This window comes from Panthera onca, chromosome B1 (assembly GCF_046562875.1).
Source record: "Panthera onca isolate mPanOnc1 chromosome B1, mPanOnc1 haplotype 2, whole genome shotgun sequence".
Classification (NCBI taxonomy): Eukaryota; Metazoa; Chordata; class Mammalia; order Carnivora; family Felidae; genus Panthera; species Panthera onca.
The window spans coordinates 165,824,298-165,850,565 of record NC_138342.1 but is presented as its reverse complement, the minus strand read 5'-3'; the positions used below and the strand labels follow the sequence as shown (position 1 = coordinate 165,850,565).

At 37.2% G+C, this 26,268-nt stretch overlaps 1 protein-coding gene across 15 annotated transcripts in view; it reads right to left on the bottom strand.

Annotated features, from left to right (window-relative positions):
• PSD3 (pleckstrin and Sec7 domain containing 3) overlaps window positions 1-26,268 on the bottom strand; it is an 812,606-nt gene that overhangs the window by 730,791 nt on the left and 55,547 nt on the right. For all 15 annotated transcript variants that reach the window (XR_013555055.2, XR_013555056.2, XR_013555057.2 and 12 more), the window contains one exon: window positions 611-659. The gene's annotated coding sequence lies outside the window, so the exon portion shown is untranslated. The remainder of the gene's footprint in view (window positions 1-610; window positions 660-26,268) is intronic.

Below are 26,268 nucleotides of genomic sequence, written 5' to 3'. Positions count from 1 at the left end.
GTGCCAGTTAGAACCAAGTTCTTTTTCATACCCTAAGGTTGATGACATTTAAAAATCCCTGTGATACTCTAAATTGGCAATATGAAAATAAGAAATACTCATATATGAAAATATGAAATATTTTCAATATGAAAATAAGAAATACTCATATATTTCTACCTGGAGTATGAATTGGTACAAAAACTTAGGGAATAATTTGTAGTATTTGTCAATATTACTAATGTAGAAAATTACCATCCCCTACAATTCATTTGTTTTAATTCTGAGCATTGTAACTTTACATACTGAGATATATCTAGAGCAGTTACAACATCACTTGTATTACCAAAATTTGAAAGCAACTTAAAAGTCTATTAATAAGAGGATGGATAAATAAGTTGTGGTATTTTCAAATAATTGAGCACAATCAGCAGTTATAAAAAATGAACCACCTCTATATGTAACAATATGAATAAACTTCATAAACATAATGTGAGAGAAAAGGAAGATGAAGAATATGTATAATATGATAGTAGTAGGTAAAATTCAAAATATGAAAAGCATAATTATTGCTTTGACTACATATATATTGTAATAAAGGTATGAAAATGCAGTCTGGAAGAATACATACCAGATTCTTGATAGTGGTGTCTCTGGGGAAGGAAGATAAGGAGGTGGATCTGTGAAGACAAACAAGGAGGACTTCAACATTGTTCATAATGTTTTATTTCCTTTGTGGAAAATGTCATGAAAAAATTGTTAATATTTGTAATTATGGCTATTGGGGTACAATCAGTGGTGTGCTGGATCTGGATCACACAGGAAGAGTGAATTTTGTGCATCTCTCCCCAACTCCCTTTTCAAGGATGTCACCACGATGGCTTGAATTGGCCACGGGGGAAGTATTTACATCACAGAAATCAGCAAATGGTACAAAGCAGAAGTTTTTTATTCCTCTGGAGAGTCAGTTGTTAACCTTGACTAGCACACTCCTGGGTACAATGTATCTATTAAATTAATCTTACTACTTTTAATGACTTTTAAAATTTTCAAAATATAAAAAATTATAGTTCTAGCTTTAACTTTTCAGGATTTTTTCTTTCTTTTTCTTTTATTTTCTTTCTTTTTTTTTCTTTTGCACAAAACATCCTGCATATGTGTCTTGCTGGGGGTTGGGAGAAATTTTGGACTTTCTACTTACTGCACAATTTCAAGAGCAGCTGTCTTCAAATCATATATGACATCCTTCTGTGGTAAGAAACTTCCTGTCTCTTCTCAAAGAAGATGGCGTCTTTCATAACTGCCAGAATGCCTACACTTATCTCATGAAATTTTAGTTGTTGAACCGCAATTTTGACTTCTACTTGTATAAAAATAAATCCTGATTAAAAATGGTTATGATATTGCCTTGAAAGTCTATATGGTTTCAACAACCTCTGCACCCATAATGTAGGTGTAATGTAATTATGCTTTCTGAACCCCAAATCAGGACATGTGGTCATATAAGTATGGAGGACTGTGGGCAGGATGCTTGACTTCAGTCCTGTCATTAAGATTCTGGGCTTTCAATCACTGTAACCACATTACAGATAACAAAGTCTACTTGTTCCTCATTAATCAGATAAGAGTACTCTGTTAACCTTAATCCTTGATTATTTTTAAATAACTTCCAATTTTTTATTAAAAAGTAAAATATATTAAGTAAAATATATAAATATAAAAAATATATAAATATAAAAGTAAAATATATAATACATAGAAAATATAGTTGTGAAAAGAGAAGTAAATAAAATAAAATCACCCACCCATAATTTCATGACCCAGAGACAACAACTGTTAATAGTTCAATAAATAACTTTTCAGCTTATCTTGTGTGTATATATATTTTTTCTTTTCAAAATAAGATTAAATCATGTACACTGGGTTTTTTTAATTGAGGTCTAGTTGACATACAATGCTACATTATTTTCAGGTGTACAAAATAGTGATTTCACAAGTCTATACTTTATTCTGTGCTCACCCTCACCACAAGTGTAGCTACCACTTGTCACCATACAACGTTATTACAATACCATTAACTGTATTCCCTATGCTGTACCTTCCTTCCCCATGATTTATTCATTCCCTACATATACACGGCTTTAACTGGCCTTTTCCACATGAGACTCTATCATTAGTTTATTGCCATGTCATTTAATTTTCTTCAAAAGTGTTATTTTTATAACTATATAGCATTATATAACAATAATCAAATTCATTTTACCCATTCTTCCACTGTTAAATATTTGGATTATCTGCAATTCTTCCATATAATAAGCAATGATGTGATCTTCATCCTAGTAACTCTGCATACACCTCTTTTCCTTTCTTTGGGATAAATCTTTTACATTTTTAAAAATGTTTTATTTATTTTTGAGAGAGACAGAGACAGAGTATGAGGGAGGTGCAGCGAGAGAGGGAAACATAGAATATGAAGCAGATTCCAGGCTCTGTCAGCACAGTGGGGCTCTAACTCATGAACCACGAGATCATGACCTGAGCCGAAGTCGGATGCTTAAATGACTGAGCCACCCAGGTGCCCCTGGGATAAATCTTAATCATATAATTTCTGAGTCAAAAATTAGGAATATTTTTCAAACATTTTAGTGATTATCTTTATGAAAATTGGTTATTCATGTAGAAACTTTATATCATACACAAAAATACATTTCAAGTGTACTAAAAACAAATGTAAAAAGTAAAACTGTTGATTTCAGAGTAAAATTTATAAAGATACCTTTTATAACACCAGGTTCAGGGGTGGGGAAGAGAAAAATACAATCAACAGATGTAACAATAAATACTTTTGAGTATAATAAAATGTAAAACTTTTATATGACAAAAGACACAATAAAAGACTAAGGACAGACTAGGAGAAAATATCTGCAACCCATAGAATGTAAAGAATTAGGATCCAGAACATAAGAACACTTATAAACCAGTAAGAAAAATATAAGTAATACAATAGAAAAACAGGCAGACAATACGAAAGGCAAGCCATAAAAAAAGGAATCTGAAGGGTTAATAAACTTAGGAGATGTGCTCAAATTTACTAGTAATAAACAAAATGTAAATTAAACTAACAAACTGGATCACATCCATCAGAGTAGCAAAAAATTTTAAAGTCTGACATCAAATTTAACAAGAATGTGATATAAATGGGACTCTCACAAGTTGCCAATGAGAAAGTAAATTGGTTCAAACATATGGAGGAGCAACTTGGTGATATTTATGAAAGCTCACAATGTTTGCTCTTGGGGTCTACCAGGATGAGTCAAGTCAGGTGCCCAGGGCACGACACTGAAGTAGGCATGCACTCTCAGGATCATGTGAGTGCAGGTTAGCACCTGAGAATGAAGTCCTCCTGAAAACTGTGCTCCATGTACTTTGCTTGCCTCACCCTGGTCCCAGCCCTGATGTACATGTCCCAAAAGCCAATACTCCATTTCTAAATATATACTCACCAGTTCGTTCACATGTGCTCTAAGAGACACGAACAAGAATTTCATTGCAGCATTGTTCATAAAAGTGAAAATTGGAAACAATCCAAATGTCCAATAATAAAAGAATATACATACATATATATATACATATATATATATAGCATTTTCATTGAATAGTATATTATAAAATAGTTTAAATTAATAGAGTTACATGTATCAACATGGCTAAATCTCATAATAAATCTCAAAAACATAATTTTGAATGAACAAAGTGAGTTGCAGAATGATAAATTTGGTATGATTCACTTACATAAAGCTTGAGACATGCTTTATAATATTATTAATTATTTATGGACACATTCATAGATAGTGTAAGACAAAAAAGTCATCTGAATGATAAACACTAAATTCATACTAGTTCTTTCTGTAAAAGGAGAGGGAGAATTAGGGTCAGAGTAATAAATGTAAAAGCTTTCTTTAACTGTTAAGTTTTTTTGTTTTTGTTTTTTTTTTTTGAGAAAGAGTGAGAGTGCTAGTGCAAGCCAGGGAGAGGGATAGGGAGAGGGACAGACAGAGAGAGACAGAGAGATAGAGAGAATCTTAAGCAGGCTCCCTGCTTAAGCAAGGAGCTTGATGTGGGGCTCAGTCCCATGACCCTGGGATCATGACCTGAGCTGAAATCAAGGTCAGACACTCAACCAACTGAGCCACCCAGGCAGACACCCCAAGATTTTTTTTTTAAGTATATGAAGCAAATACAACCAAATGTTAGGACTTCTTAAAGTTGGGTTGTGCACTCCTGGGTGTTCATTAAATTATTTTCCACAGTTGTATGTGTGTTTGGATATTTAATAATTTTTAAAATGACTAAAAATGTTAAAGTTCATATTCACCTCCATAACTAGATGACTTTGGGAAAGTCAATTAACTTTTCCTGAATATCAGTTTATTTGTTCTCTAACATAATTATACAACTATATCCCAAGTCATAGAGTGATAGCCACTGCATTTTCTAACTCCACAGAGATTTTCTTGCTGTGTGTTAAACCTGGCTCAGCTTTTGAACTACTCCTAAGGTCTGGTAGGCTGTACTCATTAAATAGTGGGGCCCAGAATGGGTCCTATGTCATGAGATTCAGAACTGGATATGCCTGGGTGTTCACTGAACTGTAATTCCATTTTCACCCTATTATCCTCACCTCTCAGGTATTGTGGTCGACACAATGACATACCACCCAAATCTCCTTGAAGGAAGGACTTCTTGCCCACTGCTGGGAGTATGTCAGCAGACAGTCTTTGGTTGCCAGCCTCTCCAGAGATTACTTCAGCTACAAAGAGCCACCTCATTCAAGGTCAAGCCTTTCCCAGAGTAATGCATATCCAGTGACTAATAGAAGTTGGTACATAACCATCTAACAGTTTTGGCCCAACCCAGGATGACTATGACAGGGGATTTTAGGTTAGCTCCAAAGCTTCCTGTGGGATTGGTTAAGGCTGTTGCAGCTTGACCTCTCCTTCCCTTCCACAGGTACCAAGAGCATTCCCTAATTAATATTCTGTGGGCTAAATTCTGTTTCAGGGTCTGTTTCCTGGAGAATAAAACTTGTGAGGTTGGTATCAGGAGTGGGATGACAAAGGTAATCTGGGGTTTTGGAACTGGATTGCTTGCCATCTGGTTAGCAATGAGGAGCTTCTAATCAGTGATAAACTGAGCACAAGTAGTCTCTGGTAAAACTGGCTATCTACAGTGGATTGAATAGTGTTCTCCCCCACCATCCATATTCATGTCCATCCAGAACCGCAGAAGATGACCTTATCTGGAAATAGGGTCTTTGACTTTATTATACCATACACAAAAATAAATTCAAAATGGATTAAATACTTAAATGTGTGACAGGAAACCATCAAAATACTAGAGGAGAACACAGGCAGCCACCTCTTTGACATCAGCCATAGCAACCTCTTACTAGATATGTCTCCTGAGGCAAGGGAAATAAAAGCAAAAATAAACTATTGGGACATCATCAAAATAAAAGTCTTCTGCCCAGCAGAGGAAACAATCCACAAAACTAAACGACAGGCTGTGGAGTGGGAGAAAATATTTGCAAATGACATATCTGATAAAAGGCTGATATCCAAAATCTATAAAGAACTTATTAAACTCAACACCCAAAAAACAAAAATCCAATTTAAAAATGGGAAGAAGACATGAATAGACATTTTTCCAAAGAAAACATACAGATGGCTAACAGACACATGAAAAGATGCTCAACATCGCTCATCATCAGGGAAATACAAATCAAAACTACAATGAGATATCACCTCACTCCAGTCAGAATGGCTAAAATTAACAACACAAGAAACAATAGGTGTCAGTGAGGATGTGGAGGAAGGGAAACCCTCCTGTACTATTGGTGGGAATGAAAACTTGTGCAGCCACTCTGGAGAACAGTATGGAGGTTCCTCAAAAAGTTAAAAATAGAACTGTCCTATAACCCAGCAATTGTACTACTCGGCTTTTACCCAAAGGATAAAAAAGTACTGATTCAAAGGGGCACATGCACCCCGATGTTCATAGCAACATAATCAACAACAGCCAAATTATGGAAAGAGCCCAAATGTTCATCAACTAATGAATGGATAAAGAGGATACAATGGAATATTATCTATCAAAAAAAATGAAATCTTGCTATTTGCAATGATGTGGATGGAGCTAGATTGTATTATGCTAAGTAAAATAAGTCAGAGAAAGACAAATACGATATGATTTCATTCATATGTGGAGTTTAAGAAACAAAACAAATGAACATAGGGGAAAGAAAAGAAAAAATAGAGGGAGGCAAATCATAAAAGAGACACATAACTATAGGGAACACACTGAGGATTTCTGGGAGATGGGCAGGGGGGATGGGTTTAATAAGTGATGGGTATTAAGGAGGGCATTTGTTGTGGTGAGCACTGGGTGTTACATGTAAATGATGTATCACTAACTTCTAGTCCTGCAACTAATATTACACTGTATATTAACTAACTAGTATTTAAATAAAAACTTGAAAAATTAAAAAACTTTTTTAAAAAAGGAAATAGTCTTTGAAAATGTTAATTAGTTAAGAATCTCCGGATAAAATCATCTTAGATTCAGGATTGCTTTAAGTCCAATGATTGTCATCCTTATGAAAAAAGGGGAAATATGCAGAGAGAGACAAATAGGGAAGAAGGCACGTGAAGATGGAGGCCGAGCATGAAGTCATGTAGCCACAACTTAAGAGATGTCAGGAACCTCTAGAAATAGGAAGAGGAGGAAGACTTCTCCCCTAGAGTCTTCAGGAGAAGCATGGTTCTACTGATACCTTGATTTCAGACTTTCAGCCTCCAAAACCATGAGAGAATAAATTTCTGTCTAAGCCATTCACTTTATTATGGCAGCCATAGGAAACTAATACTTACTGTGGTTGTTAAAACTTTCACCAGTAGCAAATTGAAATGGTTATACCAGGGGAAGGAAATGCCGGTAGCTGGTATAAAGTACTAGATGTGTCAAAAGTTTGGAGAAAATAGTAACAATGTAATTCAGTAGCTATTACAAAGATAGGTTGATATTCTAGAAAAGATAGTGAAAACCTGAGAGCAATTTACAGACAAATGAGAGCCAAATGCGGACACAAGAGGACCTCCTTGAAGCATACAAAAAGGCTCTCAAATGCTAGACAGAGAAAACAGAGAAAGGTGACTACCAGGCTCAGGACTAATTGTGAGAACAGCAGACCTCCAAAAAAAGGTGAAACTTCCGGCCAAGGACATCTGAGTTGATTTTAGCTTGCCCTTCAATCTTGAAACTCCTAACTCCCCAAACTTCTGCAGAAGTGGGCCACCCTTCCCTATTAAGAGCAGCATTCCCCTCTTGAAGACAGTGTAGAAACCTTTACCCACAAGGTATGTGTCCCCATCAGACCTGCCCCCACCTCACTTTTTGGCCTCCGTCCTATAACTAGTGTTAAGTTTCAGCACACCCCAGATGCTGAGAATACAGTGTGAGCCCATGTCCCTCATTCTCTTACAGGAGTGGTTTCTGAGAGCTCACCCAATAATCCCCCTGGGAGTCATCTCTGTCTCAGGACCTCTTTTGGGAAATTCTACCTGAGACAATATGCATTGTCACCGTCCCACAGAGGTTGGCCATTTGCACACAACTTCATGTTTTTAAGTAAGTTTCAATGTATTAAAAGAGGAAATTGGGAAATAATGGTGGCAAAACTAGTATCTCTAACTTTGTCCACAGCAGATCCAACAGCTCTGAAAGTTCCGTAAATGGCTCCTAAATGTTCTGAGCTTCCAGTCAGTTTTATTAATAAATTTAAGAACATTTGACCTATAATAGCTCCCACAAGCTTACAATTTGCTAATTGAAAGACTGCCTGCAACTAAAAGCAGGCTTTGCATGCCACAACCTTCTTGCATATTGGAAACAAAGGTCTCTCGAGGGATTTCAGGTTTACAAAGTCACATTCATGCTTGGAAATTTATGGGTTTAGCATTTTCCATTAGGTCATTTCATATCTTTAGGTTTTAGATCAGAGGATGGAAAATACACAGGCATGGTCATGGAACATTAACTGGAAATAATGAAGCTTTCTCTGGTACCTCTGCACCACTCCAAAGGAGATACTTGATTTAAAGTCTGTGAAAAGTAAACTGAGCCTTTCCAGATTAGATTATTTGGGACTAAATGTGAAGAGTTAAATAGTTCTTAATATAACAAAAACAAATTCTCTAGTGATATCACTCAGAGGAGAACTAGCAGTGATGTTTCTTCTTTAAACTGAAAGGCATTGATAACCTTGACCTTCAGTTAAAGTTGAAATAACTCTAAGTGAGGGTAGACATTGCCCTAGGAGCTTCTAGTCAAGTCACAGTTGAATTGTGGCTCATCCAGCTGTTCAAGGCTCATTCAAGTGTAGATGGTATGCAAACAGAGGAAGTGTGATTTATGTTTCTGTTTAAGGAGGTAATCTCAGCCAGTACTAATTTAACATCCTTTATGCTGACAAAATGAACAGAGAAGTCAAGGTATGGGGACAAAGCCATGTGAAGTCATAGCCTTCAGCACCCAGTCTAGCATCTCATCACAATTAAAGCAGTACAGATACATCGGCATGAAAGAAGGAAAGCTTAAAAGCTAAGACAAAAGGACTTCATTCTATGAAACCATCACGAAAATGAAAAAAAAAAACAAACAAACCATAGAACAGGAGAAAACATTTGCAAATTGCTCACTGGATGAGGGACTGATAACCAGAATATATAAAGAACTCTTAGAATTCCATAATAAAGAAACAAATACCCAATTAAAAATGAGCAATGTCTTTCAATTGATATTTCTTTTTTTAAAAAATATTTTATTTATTTTTGAGAGACAGAAAGACAGAGTGTGAGCTGGGGAAGGGGCAGGGAGAGGGAAACACAGATTCTGGAGTAGGCCTCAAGCTCTAAGCTATCAGCACAGAGCCCTATGCGGGGCCCAAACCCACAAAGCCATGAGATCATGACCCGAACCAAAGTCGGATGCTCAACGAACTGAGCCACCCAGGTGCCCCCAGTTGGTATTTCTTAAACAAAGGTATATGAATGCCCAATAAACACATGAAAAGGTGTTCAACAGCATTGGCCATTTAGAAAATGCACATCAAAACCACAGTGAGCTATCACTAGGATATTAGAATCAAGAAGACAGATATAAAAAATGTTGGTGAAGATGTGGAGAAATTGGGAACCCTATACATTGCTGATTAAAGTATAAAATAGTGCTGCTGCTTTAGAAAACAGTTTGTCAGTTCTTTAAAAGGTTGATAGAATTACCATATGACCCAGCAACTCCACTTCTTCATATATATCCAAGAAAAATGAAAACAAAAGCCTATACACAATGTTTATAATTGTCAAAAAATGAAAAGAACTTCAATGTCCATCAGCTGACGAATGGATAAGCTAAATGTGGTATATCCACACAATGGAAAACTATTCAGCTGTAAAAAATTATGAAGTACTGATACAGCATGCACAAACCTTAAAAACTTATGCTAGGTGAAAGAAAGCAGTCATAAATGACAACATACTATATGAATCCATTTCTATGAAATGTTCAGAGAGGGAAAATCTAATTGCACAGAAAGTAGATTAGTGGTTGCCTATGGCTAGGGGATGGGTACTAAGCAGAGAATGCTAATGAGTACCAGTTATGTTGAGGAGAAAAATTTTCTAAATTTAGATTGTGATGATGGTTGCACAATTCTTTCAATATATTAAACCATTGAATTGAATACTCTAAATTGGTGACATTTGTGATATGCAAAATTATATCTCAAAAATATATCAAAAAATTTTTTTTTACTTTAAAAAATTTTTATTTTAGAGAGAGAGAGACCTTGAATGGGGGAGAGGAGCAGAGAGAGAGATAATTATAAGCGGTCTCCACACTGAGTGTGGATGGGATCGATGCAAGGCTCAATGAGATCATGACCTAAGCCTACATCAAGAGTCAGATGCTCAACTGACTGAGCCATCCAGGTGCCCCCTCCAAAAATTTTTAAATTAACTTAATTCCATGGAGGCTGCTCTATCCATTTTTTCCCTAAGCCAGGGTCTAAAATGGAAAGGAACTGTTCATTCTTAGTCTTTTGGTGGGGGGGGGAACCTGCATTTTATTCCATAGCTGATTTGAGTTTTACTTCATCTATATATATTTTTCATGCAGGCTACAGATTATATATATATATATATATATATATATATATATATATATATCAACGTCCTAACTAATTAGAAGGTATATAAGGATGGAAAGGATGGAAAGGATATAAGGATGGAAAATTAATGTGAAAGAGGTTTTTTAGGGCACTTACTTAGGTTGGTTGCACTGTTGCTATAGCCCTGAAGCTTTCTTGTGGAGCTGCTTATTTTCCATCCTGTATTCTCCAATGTCTTTGTGGTGGATTATATTATTTGTTAGTAAGTATTCCCTTAATTCTGAATCTTTCCTACCTCACTCCTAAGGGAAATATATTTCCCAGTGAAGTTAGGTTTGTCTGGGTGACTTGCTTTGGCTAAGTAGTGAGGGAAATAGTGACTCCTGTTAATTCCAAATGGATGCTTGAGGAAGCTTTGGGATTTTCTGCCAACCTTCTTATAGCTATCCAACTAGAAGTGAGCATTCCAGATAGAAGTGTCTCCTTCAGCTTGAGTCTCAGACAAAAGACATGTGAAGCAGAACTGAAGTGACTATCAGCCCAAAGCAGAGCTACCTGACTGTCCATGATCTTCAAGGAAGAAATAAATGTTTGCATTCCACTGATTTTTTTTTACGCAACTTATCATAGTGAAAGCTGAATAATGCAATTATCATTTTATTCATTCAGAAAACATATTTTGAGTAGTACCATGCATTTGATTCTGTGGCTATTCTTTAATAGACAAAACTTGGTCTCTTCTATTGTCAACCACTTTATAGTCTAGAAGGTAAAATACAAAAGGACAAAAATAAATCAAATACAAAATAGGTGGTGAGTGATATGAAAAATATAAAACATAAGAGGTTTAGAGCAAAAAATATTATTTCTGACTCAGAGAGATCATAGAACCTTCATTTTAGGAGATGAAAACCCAACTGTATATTGATTGAAAGCAAAATATATATACAATTTAACATAATGTAGTCAGTTTTCAGCTTAGATAAGTATAACAGTAAAATACAATGAAGACTAAGGTGAAGGTAATTTAAAATGCTGATGTAATTTCATAGAACCAACCCTAATATACTGTAGATTTCTAGTTATTTACAAATATTGTCTTCTTAAATTTTTTGGTTGGTTAATTATTTTCTCTTTCCTTTTCTTTATTTCTTCTCTCTCTCTCTCTCTCTCATTCAGTTATATAAGGTACTCACACCAGAGTGCTTCCAGAGGTGAAGAGATTACTTTTCCCTGAGCACAGAAGTGCATCAAGGTGAGTACATGGATCAAGTTGCATGGAGATCACGACCCCACTTGAGGCAAGAGTTCAGAGGAGAGGTGGCACTCTCAGAAAGCTGTCTCCACGGATTTTAGTGTTGGAAGAGACCTCTCCTACCTTAATCCCATTCCCCATTATTGTACTGGTGAGGACCAGAGGCACAGAGAAGCTGAGGAACTCATTCAGTCACACAGCCTGTTACGTGGTAGCCCTGGGACATGGGAGCAGGTCTCTCGATTCTTCATTCTGTTCTTACATTTATTTGTAACAACTCTAGTCAGATTTTTTTTTCACCTTGTCTGTGGTGAGTTAAATTTAAAAACTGAATATAAAAGTTAATAGTTTAGGGCCCAAGTCAAAAGTGCCTATAGGTTCTGGACAGTTTACATGAGCCTGAATCAAAGAGGGCAGTTGTGACCCCACATGGTAAGAATGCAGTCATACAGGCATAAGGGCCCACTGTGGCCTTTTTAAGACTGGATAATGTTCTGAGACAAGAATATTGAGTGGGGAAGACCTTTACAAATAGAGGGGATAGTGTGGACAAAGACAGAGAAATGGGGACATGTATTTAAAGAAAAGCCAGTAGTCTTATTTGAGGACATATGAAGAGTGTCTCTTGGTTGAGATAAGGGTGTGGTTCCTATAGCCTACACTGAGATAGGGATGAATTCACCCCAGCAAGCAACAGTATGCAGAGGTCCACACCCAATGACTAGGCAAATTGTTCTTCTCACTAGGTGCCACTGTAGGACAGACAACAACTAGAGCTCTTGTACTTTCCTCAAATGATACTTCTGTTCTGAATATGATACTACACAAGCCTCTGAAATTTACATCATCCCTCAAAGTAGGAAAAAAGAGTCAGGGAAAATCCTAACACGACTGAAGAACCCATGCAGCAATAGGTTTACTTGGAACTCACTAGATTTTTTAAAAATCCTATTGCCATTTTATTTTTTAAATTTTAATTCCAGTACAATTAACATACAGTGTTATATTAGTTTCAGATGTATAATATAGTGATTCAACACTTTTCTACATCATCCTGTTCTCATCACAACATGTGCATTCCTTAATCGCCATAATCCCCATAATCACCTATTTCACCCATGCCCCCACCCACCTCCCCTCTGGTACCCATCACTTTGTTCTCTATAGGTAAGAGTCTGTTGAAGTAAAAGAAGGTGGTGGCAGAATAGAAAGACCCCAGCTTAGGTTCATCCTACAAACACATAACTATCAAATCATCCTAAATAACCCAGAAATTGTCAGAACAAACTCCACAACTAAAAGGAGAAAAGAGTCCACATTGAGAAGGTAGGAGGTGTGGAAATGTAGTTTAGGAGAAAAATGGATCACAGTTTCTGCAGAGGGGAGAGCGCCACGGTCATGGAGAAGGGCAAGAGAGAGAGGAGCACTGAGGGGAAGGCACAAAGAGGACATTTCTCTGAAGCTGTTGGCTTGGAAAATGAGAGGGGCTAAATTATATGAGTTCTTGCAATCAGTGGGGCTTATAAAGCCTGGAATTTTAAAGATCAGTGGGATTGGTTGGGATATAGACCAGAGGGCACTGCCCTGTTCCTGGTGAGATGGCAGACAAACAACCTTGGTTGCAATTTGAAGAGCACCTGAAACACACAGTGGAGAGATTATTTGCTCTTGAAGCATGTCCCTGAGAGTCAGTGTTCACGGAGACACCTCTCTGGGGACAAAGGAGCTGGCTGGTGCCATTTTCTTCCCCCACCATCAGCATAAACACAGACCCATCTACAAAAATCAGTGAAGTGCTGACATTGGCTGCCTATCTTGCTTATTCCAAGTGCCACAGTTCTGCACTTTGGTGGGGCTGCTCTTCTCAGCCAAGCACGCCTCCATCCCAGTGCAGCAGGCCCCTTTCAGAGAAGATCAGGAGAAACCCCTTTCCATATCACGTCTCCTGACCAGAGAGTTCTATGGGGTTTCAGTTCTAGTGGAAGTAGTATCAGGTCTCATTTAACAAGCAGACCAGGGCACACCTAGTCAAAACTCACCACATTCAGGCCAGGGACCAAACACTTCCCATAGCAGGCAAGGACAGCCTCTGCAGACAACTGGCATCAAGGATAGAACAACAAAAACGCAATAGCAGAGCACACACAGCATACATCAGAGACACTCCTGGAAGTGCCAGGGCCTGAACACTATATGAATCACTTCATAAAGCCATCCTTCAGAAGCAGGAGACAAACTGGCTTTTCTAACACAGAGAAGAAGATAGAGACTTAGACAAAATGTGAATGGAAGTATTTAGCCCAAATGAAAGAACAAGAAAAGGTCATGGCCAGAGATCTAATTGAAATAGATATAAGTAATATGTCTGGTGGAGAATTTAAAGCAACTATTGTGAGGATACTCATTGGGCTTGAGACATCAGTGAGACCCTTACAACAGGGATAAAAAAGTTAAAGTATCAATCAGAGATGAAGAGTGCAATAAACAAGATTAGAAACATGCTTGATGGAATGAACAACAGGCTGGAAGAAGCAGGGAGATGAATTAGTGATAGAGAAGATAAAATAATGGAAAAGAATGGAGCTGAACTAAAGAGAGAAAGAAAAATTATGCAACATGAGAATAGACTCATGTGACTCCATCAAACATAATAACATTCATATGATAGGAGTCCCAGAAGAAGAGAGAGAAAAGGGGGCAGAAAATTTATTTGAGGAAATAATAGCTGAAAACTTTCCTAATCTAGGGAAGGAAACAGACTTCCATCTCTAAGAGGCACAGAGAATTCCCATCAAAATTAACTATAGCAGGCCAATACCAAGACATATTGTAATTATATTTGTAAAATATAGTGACAAAGAAGAAATACTAAAAGCAGCAAAACAAAAGAAATTCTTAACTTACAAGGAAAACCCACAAGGTTACCTGGAAACTTCTCCACAGAAACTTGGCAAGCCAGAAAGGAGGGGCATGATATATTCAATGTGCTAAATGATAAAAGTCTGCAGCCAAGAACAGTGTATTCAGCAAAGCTATCATTCAGAATAGAAGGGGAGATAAAAAATTTCCTAAACAAATAAAATCTAAAAGAGTTCATTACCACTAAACCAGCCCTGCAAGAAATATTAATGGGGACTCTTTGAGTGGAAAGGACAGACCAAAAGTGACAAAGACAAGAAGATCAGAGAAAATCTCCAGAAACAATGACAAAACGAGTAATAAAATGGCAATAAATACAAATCTATCAATAATTACTTTGAATATAAATGGAGTAAATGCTCCAATCAAAAGACATAGGGCGTCAGAATGGATTAAAAAAATGAGATCCCTCCCTATGCTGCCTACAAGAGAATCATTTCAGATTTAAAGACACTGCAAATTGAAAGTGAGGGGATGGAGAAATATTTATCATGCAAATTGATGTCAAAAGCAAACCAGAGTAGCAATACTTATAGTGCACAGGGTAGACTTTAACACAAAGATGGTAAGCAGAGATGAATAAGAGCACTATATCATAATAAAAGGGACGATCCAACAAGATCTAAAAATTGTAAATATTCATGCTTCTAACATGAAAGCATTCAAATGTATAAAACAATTAATAACAAGCCTAAAGGAACTAACTGATAATAATACAATAATCATAGGGGACCTTAACATCCAACTTACATCAATGGACAGATCATCTAAGCAGAAAATAAATAGGTTTTGAATGACACACTGGACGAGATGAACTTAACATATATATTCAGAACATTCCATCTTAAAACAGCATCACAATTCCAGACTTCAAGTTATACTACAAAGCTATAGTGATCAAGAAAGTATGGTACTGGTACAAAAATCCAGTGACACATTTATCGATGGAACAGAATAGTATGTTGAGAAATAAATCCACTATATGGTCAATTAATCTTCAACAAAGCAGGAAAGAATATCCAATGGGGAGAAAAAAAACTGTCTCTTCAACAAATGTTGTAGGAAAAACTGGACAGCAAAAGAATGAAACTGCACCATTTGCTTTCATCACACACAAAAAATAAATTCAAAATGGATTAAAGACCTAAATGTGACATCTGAAACCATAAAAGAAAGCATAAGCACTAATTTCTCTGCCATCAGCCAGAGCAACTTTTTTCTAGATAGGTCTCCTGAGGCAAGGGAAACAAAAGCAAAAATAAATTATTGGGACTACATCAAAATAAAATCTTCTGCATAGCAAAGGAAGCAATAAACAAAAGCAAAAGGCAACCTGTGGACTGGGGAGAAGATAATTGCAAAGGACATATCTCATAAAGGGTTAGTATCCAAAATATATAAAGAACTTATAAAACTCAACACCCCCCCAAAATGAATAATCCAATTAAAAGTGGGCAGAAGACATGAATAGACATATTTCCAACGAAGACATCCAGATGGCCAACAGACACATGAAAAGATGCTCAACATCACTCCATCATCAGGGAAATAAAAACCAAAACCACAATGAGATATCACTTCACACTTGTCAAAATGGCTAAAATCAATAACATGAGAAATAACAGGTGTTGGCATGGAGGTGGAGAAAGGGGAACCCTCATGCACTGTTAGTGGGAATGCAAACTGGTGCAGCCACTCTGGAAAACAGTATGGAGTTTCCTCAAAAAGGTAAAAATATAATTACTCTATGAACCGGTGAGCACACTACTGGGTATTTATCAAAAAAGTACAAAAGTGCTAACTTAAAGCCTAACCCTTTATGGGATAAGTCGTTTGAAAATATCCTTGACTTTTTTTATCTCCAAGAAGAATGGGGCCTTTTGATAGACTTTAGGTTTAGTTCTAGAAACATATAAGCAGTTAGATTTCTGTATACTTCAATCTGTGATTATGAAAGTCAGAGACACAGGAAGAGAATGTCTATTCCAAACAAGACTATATATTTTAGACATCCAGGTGCTTGGGTTCTTGCCCAAATGTCTTGTTCCTTTAGATGATTGTTCCATTTCTTTCCCTTTGCTAAAATAAAATTTTCCATATATTGTGCTATGACTAAGACCTAAGCAAAACAACACACGTGAAAGAAAAATCAACACATTTGTTCTTTTCCTATACTGAAGGCATGCTTTGGAAATGTGGAATTTCCTCCCAAATGTTTCTGTCAAACTATCCCTGCTCACAAACTCCAACTTAAAAAATATATTTATAAGGGAAACTTCAATGTATCTTTACTATAACATACAAAAACAGACCACCAATACACTAAAAAGACTAAAAACTGTGGTGAAATTATATAGACATTTTTCATAGTTTGAATTTTAACTTTGAATTAGATATATTTTTGTGAATAATTTTTTCAATTTTTTTCAGTCAATTTTGGGATAATCACCAGGTCTCCAGAAGGTTTCAGTACACTCTATTACAGCAATGGATTGCAGGTGACTGATTCTGGCATCCCTCAACAAATTCCAGTGGGAGCACTGAAGTGAGCTTGGTTCTACTCCTGGCTCTACCAGTAATTCCTCCAGAGGCTTGGGCTAGTCCCATTTCCTCATTTACTCATCTTTAAAATGAGTGGGCCCCTAGATGATCCCTAGGCCTTTTCCAGCTGACACATTCTTTGATTCTACTTTTTTTTAATGAAACTTTTAGACTCACAGATTGACAAATGAATCCTCTAGAATTTTATTTTTTTTCTCCCAATATGTTTTATTAAAAGTCCATTGGAGCTAATTTTATTCCTCTTTCTATAATTTGATTCAGAATTTTTCTTTGTACTTATACATATGGAGGGGGTGTTAATGCTGGTAGAACTTTACCATGCTATGTACCTTTTCATCTCAGATCAATGGGATCTCCCTTGTTGATTGAAAGTGATAATAGATCACACAGTAAGAAAAAGTATTACCCCATGAAAAGGGAAAGTTGGCATGATTTTCCATTAGGAAGAGAACCAGTCATATCTCAGCAGAGACTGTTCAGTACAAACTATTGCCTAATCCCTATATTCCCATATAGCTTTATTGGCAGATTCAAGGGTAGGATTGAGTTTGGGGGCAGTTAACGGTATTGATTGCTTTCAAACACAATCTTGCTATGTGTAAAGCTCAGAAATATAAAGCTTAGGACCAACTGCAATCAATGTAATTCTGTAAAAAGTATGGCATGCTGGAAAGAATGCCACGAGATTATAGAGAAGAAAGAGAACCATGAAGAAAAATAAAATGATTTTAAACCATCCCAGAAAAGAAATTTAATAGCAGCTGAAGTCTGGGGAAAGAATTAACAGTAGAATATAAAAATAAAAAGTAAACAGAAAATAACAAAAGGATGAATTTGGAGAGCTAGAAGTAAATAGTGGAAAATGAGAAATTACTAGTTTGAGTGAAGAACTAGTACTCCAGAAAAATAAGGTGAAAATAATTCATAAATGCTAATATCCGTCTTATCAGCATAGTTGATGTGAATATATCACTGTGTTTATTCTCATCTGGGTGGTTTATTTAACCATGACTGTGTTGGTATATGTGTAGGGTATTTAAATATTTTGTTAATATACTCTTAAATGGCAGACAGGTAAATAAACAAGTGAACAGTCATTAGACTACATATATATGTATAAATTAATTAACAGAAGTTTAAGATAATTGAGGTGGAACTAAAAACAATTCTTTAACTTTTCTCCAAAATATTATTTTTCTTAAGTCCCTTCAAAGAATATGCAAATTAAACATAAACAAATTCTTATGTATATAATATAAAAGATTTTTTATCAGCATTTATAATTGTAAAATATTTTTTAAATGATAAAAATCATGCCAAGATTCTTTTTTTTTTTAATTTTTTTAATCTTTATTTTTGAGAGAGAGACAGAGTTTGAGCAGGGGAAGAGCAGAGAGGGAGACACAGAATCCAAAGCAGTCTCCAGGCCCCGAGCTGTCAGCACAGAGCCTGACCCTGTGCTCAAACTCACAAACCTTGAGATCATGACCTGAGCTGAAGTCGGATGCTCAACCGACTAAGCCGCCGAGGTGCCCCATGCCAAGATTCTTTTAAAAACTCAGGTCGGGGTACCTGGGTAGCTCTGTTGTTTGAGTGTCCGACTTCGGCTCAGGTTGTGATCTCACATCTTGTGAGTTCAAGCCCCACTTCAGGCTCTGTGCTGACAGCTCGGAACCTGGAGCCTGCTTTGGATTCTGTGTCTTCCTCTCTCTCTGCCCCTCCCCCACTCACACTCAATGTTTCTCTCTCTCAAAAATAAACATTAAAAAATTTTTAAAACATAAAAACTCAGGTCATATTAAACACTTTGAAGAAAATTTGAGAAGTATGACTAGAAATATCTTGATGATGGATAAAAAGAGTAAAATAAATTAAGTTTTTTAACTTAAATTTTTTCTTCAGAAGTTCTTTCTCAAAGAGTGTTTAAATTTTGCTGTTATTGTTTAATTCATAAATAATTTACATTTAAATTCATCAATGTCTTTAAATCAATAAAGTAAGGATACAAAGCATATGTATCTAGACCCTTTTAATTTTCCTGGTTGTACAAGGTCCATTTTAAACCAGGATTCCCATCATCCAAGGGGTTGTTTTCAGTTTGCAAGAGGACTTCGATGGAATCCTGAACCAAACTAAAGGACTATGGAAGCAAATTCAGAGCTGCAAATCTAGTTCATAATGCTATGTGCTGTTTCTTCAGAGAAATAAGGAAGAGCATTGTTTACTAGAAGAAACTCAGACATCTAGTGCAGCAACAAGAGGTGGGCTGGAATGGTGACAGTGCTTACCAAGGTCATTGGCCTGGATGAACCAGAGCTGTAAGTGGGATGCCTGTCTTTTTGATTCTCAGAGCACCGCCCTTTCACTTCCCTGTGCTGTTATTATGTTTGCATCTTTACTTTCTCTAAGACCAATTCTTATTATTTTATTTATTTTTTTTAATATTCCATAATTGAGATATTTACTAGACCTAGGGAGAATCTTTACATAATGATAAAAGTTTCAATTCATGAGAGAGAAATAATATTTCTAATTATGTATGTTTCTAAGAACTAAATTACAAAACACATAAAGAAAAACTTGACAGACTACAATATGAACTACTTCATTTCCATAAGGAAAAACTTAGACACATCTTTCTAATGAATTGGTAGAACAACAGAATTAATTGATCTCTTGCACCTAACAACTGTAATTCAAGTTTCTTTCTTTTTAATATGAATTTATTGTCAAACTGGTTTCCATACAACACCCAGGGCTCATCCCAACAGGTGCCCTCAATGCCCATCACCCACTTTCCCCTCCCTCCCACCCCCCATCAATCCTCAGTTTATTCTCAGTTTTTAAGAGTCTCTTATGGTTTGCCTCCTTCCCTCTCTGTAACTTTTTTTTAATCCTTCCCCTCCCCCATGGACTTCTGTTAAGTTTCTCAGGATCCACATATGAATGAAAACATATGGTATCTGTCTTTCTCTGTATGACTTATTTTACTTAGCATAATACCCTCCAGATCCATCCATGTTGCTACAAATGGCCATATTTCATTCTTTCTCATTGCCAAGTAGTATTCCATTGTATATATAAACCACAACTTCTTTATCCATTCATCAGTTGAGGGACATTTAGGCTCTTTCCATAATTTGGCTATTGTTGAAAGTGCTGCTATAAACATTGGGGTACAATTGCCCCTATGCATCAGCACTCCTGTATCCCTTGGGTAAATTCCTAGCACTGCTATTACTGGGTCATAGGGTAGTTCTATTTTTAATTTTTTGAGGAACCTCCACACTGTTTTCCAGAGTGGCTGCAACAGTTTGCACTCCCACCAACAGTGCAAGAGGGTTCCTGTTTCTCCACATCTTTGCCAGCATCTAGTCTCCTGATTTGTTCATTTTAGCCACCCTGACTGGCGGGAGGTGATATCTCAGTGTGGTTTGATTTGAATTTCCCTGATGAGGAGTGACGTTGAGCATCTGTTCATGTGCCAGTTAGACATCTGAATGTCTTCTTTAGAGAAGTGTCTATTCATGTCTTCTGCCCATTTCTTCACTGTATTATTTGTTTTTCGGGTGTGGAGTTTGGTGAGTTCTTTATAGATTTTAGATACTAGCCTTTTGTCCAAGATGTCACTTGCAAATATCTTTTCCCATTCTGTCGGTTGCCTTAGGGTTTTGTTGATTTTTTTCCTTTGCAGTGCAGAAGATTTTTATCTTGATATGGTCCAGTAGTTCATTTGTGCTTGCCTTTGGAGATGTGTCGAGTAAGAAATTGCTGTGGCTGAGGTCAGAGAGATTTTTTCCTGCTTTCTCCTCTAGGGTTTTCAGGGTTTCCTATCTCACATTCAGGTCCTTCATCCATTTTGAGTTTATTTTTGTGAATGGTGTAGGAAAGTGGTCTAGTTTCATTCTTCTGCATGTTGCTGTCCATTTCTCCCGGCACCATTTGTTAAAGAGATTGTCTTTTTTCCATTGGATACTTTTTCCTGCTTTGTCAAAGATTAATTGGCCATACTTTTGTGGGTCCACTTCTGGAGTCTCTATCCTATTCCATTGGTCTATGTGTCTGTTTTTGTGCCAATACCATACTGTCTTGATGATTACAGCTTTGTAGTAGAGGCTAAAGTCTGGGATTGTGATGCCTCCCACTTTGGTCTTCTTCAATATTACTTTGGCTAGTTGGGATCTTTTGTGGTTCCATACAAATTTTAGAATTGCTTGTTCTAGCTTCGAGAAGAATGCTGGTGCAATTTTGATTGGGATTGCATTGAATGTGTAGATAGCTTTGGGTAGTATTGACATTTTAACAATATTTATTCTTCCAATCCATGAGCACGGAATGTTTTTCCATTTCTTTGTATCTTCTTCAATTTCCTTCATAAGTTTTCTATACTTTTCAGCATACAGATCTTTTATATCTCTGGTTAGGTTTATTCTTAGGTATTTTATGATTTCTTGGTGCAATTGTGAATGGGATCAGTTTCTTTATTTGTCTTTCTGTTGCTTCATTATTAGTGTATAAGAATGCAACTGATTTCTGAAAAATTGATTTTGTATCATGCGACTTTGCTGAATTCATGTATCAGTTCCAGCAGACTTTTGGTGGAGTCTATTGGGTTTTCCATGTATAATGTCATGTCATCTGCAAAAAGTGAAAGCTTGACTTCATCTTTGCCAATTTTGATGCCTTTTATTTCCTTTGGTTGTCTGATTGCTGATATTAGAACTTCCAACACTCTGTTAAACAACAGTGGTAAGAGTGGACATCCCTGTCATGTTCCTGATCTCAGGGGAAAGCTCTCAGTTTTTCCCCATTGAGGATGATATTAGCTGTGGGTTTTTCATAAATGGCTTTTATAATGTTTAAATGTGTTCCTTCTATCCAGACTTTCTCAAGGGTTTTTATTAAGAAAGGATGCTGAATTTTGTCAAATGCTTTTTCTGCCTCCATTGACAGGATGATATGGTTCTTTTCTTTTATTAATGTGATGTATCACATTGATTGGCTTGTGAATATTGAACCAGGCCTGAAGCCCAGGAATGAATCCCACTTGATCATGGTGAATAATTCTTTTTATATGCTGTTGAATTCGATTTGCTAGTATCTCATTGAGAATTTTTGCATCCATATTCATCAGGGATATTGGCCTGTAGTTGTCTTTTTTTTGCTGGGTCTCTGTCTGGTTTGGGAATCAAAGTAATTCTGGCTTCATAGAATGAGTCTGGACGTTTTCCTTCCCTTTCTATTTTTTGGAACAGCTTGAGAAGGATAGGTATGATCTCTGCTTTAAATGTCTGGTAGAATTCCCCAGGGAAGCCATCTGGTTCTGGACTCTTATTTGTTGGGAGATTTTTGATAACTGATTCAATTTCTTCACTGGTTATGAGTCTGTTCAAATTTCTATTTCTTCTCGTTTGAGTTTTGGAAGTGTGTGGGAGTTCAGGAATTTGTCCATTTCTTCCAGGTTGTCCAGTTTCTTGGCATATAATTTTTCATTATATTCCCTGATAATTGGTTGTATTTCTGAGGGATTGGTTGTAATAGTTCCGTTTTCACTCATGATTTTATCTATTTGGGTCCTCTCTCTTTTCTTTTTGAGAAGCCTGGCTAGAGGTTTATCAATTTTGTTTATTTTTTCAAAAAACCAACTCTTGGTTTCATTGATCTGCTCTACAGGTTTTTTTGTATTCTATATTGTTTATTTCTGCTCTGATCTTTATTATTTCTCTTCTTTTGCTGGGTTTGGGGTGTCTTTGCTGTTCTGCTTCTATTTCCTTTAGGTGTGCTGTTAGATTTTGTATTTGGGATTTTTCTTGTTTCTTGAGATAGGCCTGGATTTCAGTGTATTTTCCTCTCAGGACTGCCTATGCTGCATCCCAAAGCATTTGGATTGTTGTATTTTCATTTTCATTTGTTTCCATATATTTTTTGATTTATTCTCTAATTGCCTGGTTGACCCATTCAGTCTTTAGTAAGATGTTCTTTAACCTCCATGCGTTTGGAGGTTTTCCAGACTTTTTCCTGTGGTTGATTTCAAGTTTCATAGCATTGTGATCTGAAAGTGTGCACAGTATGATCTCAATTCTTGTATACTTATTGGGGCTGTTTTGTGACCCAGTATGTGATCTATCTTGGAGAATGTTCCATGTGCACTCGAGAAGAAAGTATATTCTGTTGCTTTGGGATGCAGAGTTCTAAATATATCTGTCAAGTCCATCTGATCCAATATATCATATCATTGTTTCTTTACTGATTCTCTGTCTAGATGATCTATCCATTGTTGTAAGTAGAGTATTAATTCCCCTGTAATTACCACATTTTATCCATAAGGTTGCTTATGTTTGTGATTGTTTTATATATTTGGGTCCATCCGAATTTTGTGCATAGACATTTATAATTGTTAGGTCTTCCTGATGGATAGACTCTGTAATTTTATATAATGCCCTTCTTCATCTCTTGTTATAGCCTTCAATTTAATCTAGTCTGTCTGATGTAAGTATGGCTACTTTAGCTTTCTTTTGACTTCCAGTAGCATGATAGATAGTTCTCCATCTCCTCACTTTCAATCTGAAGGTGTCCTCAGGTCTAAAATGAGTCTCTTGTAGGCAGCAAATAGATGGATCTTGTTTTTTTATCCATTCTGATACTCTATGTCTTTTGGTTGGAGCATTTAGTCCATTTACATTCAGTGTTATTATTGAAAGATATGGGTTTAGAGTCATTGTGTTATTTGTAGGTTTCATGCTTGTAGTGATGTCTCTGGTACTTTGTGGTCCTTACAACATTTCACTCACAGAAACCCCCTTAGGATCTCTTGTAGGGCTGATTTAGTGGTGATGAATTCCTTCAGTTTTTGTTTGTTTGGGTAAACCTTTATCTCTCCTTCTATTCTGAATGACAGACTTGCTGGATAAAGGATTCTTGGCTGCATATTTTTCCTGTTCATCACATTGAAGATTTCCTGCCATTCCTTTCTGGCCTGCCAAGTATCAGTACATAGGTCTGCCACTACTCTTATGTGTCTACCTTTGTAAGTTAGAGCCTGTTTATCCCTAGCTGCTTTCAGAATTTTCTCTTTATCCTTGTATTTTGCCAGTTCACTATGATATGTCATGCAGAAGATCCATTCAAGTTATGTCCAAAGGGAGTTCTCTATGCCTCTTGGATTTCAATTCCTTTATCCTTCCCCAGATCAGGGAAGTTCTCAACTATGATTTGTTCAAGTACACCTTCAGCCCCTTTCTCTCTCTTCTTCTTCTTCTGGAATACCTACGATGTGGATATTTTTCTGTTTGATTACATTACTTAGTTCTGTAATTCTCCCCTCATACTCCTGGATTTTTTTTATCTTTTTCTCAGCTTCCTCTTTTTCCATAATTTAATCTTTGAATTTACCTATTCTGTCCTCTGCCTCTTCAGTCCGTGCTATGGCCACCTCCATTTTATTTTGCACCTCGTTTATAGCATTTTTTAGTTCCTCATGACTATTTCTTAGTCCCTTGATCTCTGTAGCAATAGGTTCTTTACTTTCCTCTATGCTTTTTTCAAGCCCAGCGATTAATTTTATGACTATTATTCTAAATTCTTGTTCTGTTATATTGCTTAAATCAGTTTTGATCAATTTGTTAGTTGTCATTACTTCGTGTAATTTCTTTTGAGGAGAATTTTGCCATTTCATTATTTTGGGTAGTCCCTGAAGTAGCTCCAAACTGCAGGGCACTTCCCTTGTGCTGTCTGGAGAAACTTGTGCTGGTGGGTGGGGCTGCAGTCAGACCCGATGTCTGCCTTCAGCCCACTGCTTGGGCCACAGTCAGACTGGTGTGTACCTTATCTTCCCCTCTCCCAGGGGCAGGACTCACTGTGGAGTGGTGTTGTCCCTGTCCGGGCTGCTTGCACATTTCCAGGCTTGTGGTGCTGCTTCCATGGGATCTGGCCAAGGGTGTATTAGATCAGGTGGATCCACAAGGTGCACAGGGGCAGGATGGGCAGGCTTAGCTAGCCCAGTCCTCAGTGGCCCCCTGAGGGAGGGACTCTGCAGCACCAGGAGGCAGGCAGGCCCATGGGAGGGATGGATCCACATAAGCACAGTTTTGGGCATTTGGGCGGTGCAGTCAAGTTCGGTGGCAGGAACTGGTTCCCTTTGGAATTTCGGCTGGGGGATGGGAAAGGGAAATGGTACTTGCCAGCGCCTTTGTTCCCCTGCCAAGCTCTGTCTTTTTGTGACTCAACCACTCTCCCTCCTGGCGTCCTCTCACCCTCCTCATTCTCTGAGATCAGAGCCATTGACTTTTAACATTCCAGATGTTAAGTCCCCCTGGCTGTCAGAACTCGTGCAGTCTGGCCCCTCCACTTTTTGCAAGCCAGACTTCGGGGGCTCTGCCTTGCCCAGCAGGCTGCCCCTCTACCGCCCCGGCTCCCTCTTGCCAGTCAGAGTAGCACACACCGCCTCTCTGCCCTTCCTACCCTCTTCCGTGGGCCTCTTGTCTATGCTTGGCTCTGGAGAGTCTGTTCTGTTAGTCTTCCAGTGGTTTTCTGGATTATTTAGGGTGATGTGGGTGGAATCTAAGTGATCAGCAGGAGGAGGTGAGCCCAGCATCCTCCTATGCCACTGTCTTCCAGCATCCCTCTAAGACCAATTTTTAAAAGTAGCTTTGGGAATAAGTATCAAATATTTAAATGCATGGTATTAGGTGAAATAAAGACTAATTGGGGTTTTGCTTATGAGTAAGGATTAGAGACACATGATTGCAAAAGATATGTAATATAAGGATATAAGGCTATTAAACTTATATTTCTATGCTGATAATCAGAACTCCTGATCTATACCTCATTGTATGATCTTTCAATGAACATTTATTGAGCATACTACTCTGGAGAAGTGCTGAGCTAATAGCAATAATGATTCTCACTTTTTGAGCAGTTATTGCATGCCAGGCACTGCTCTGAACATTTTTCATGTATTTATTTAACCCTCAAAAGAATCCCACAAAATCATATTCTTATCTGCATTTTACAAATGAAAAAATAGACACAGATAGACCACGTAACTTGCTTAAAGTCCCAAGGTAAGTGGTAGTGCCTGTATTCAAATTGAGACAGACCCAGCTCAGTGAATGGGACAGTCAGTCTCTGCAGAGCTCAGGGGCTATGAGACAAACTCAGATAATGGGGCTGATGTTTCCAGTTGTGTGTGTGTGTGTGTGTGTGTGTGTGTGTGTGTGTTGGGTGGTAATTTACTGTATTTAACCTTTCTTTGTCAGCCTTGAGGGGATTAAAAATGTTTAAGCACGAATGCCAAAGGGAAAAGAAAGCATTAGCATTTAGATTCTAA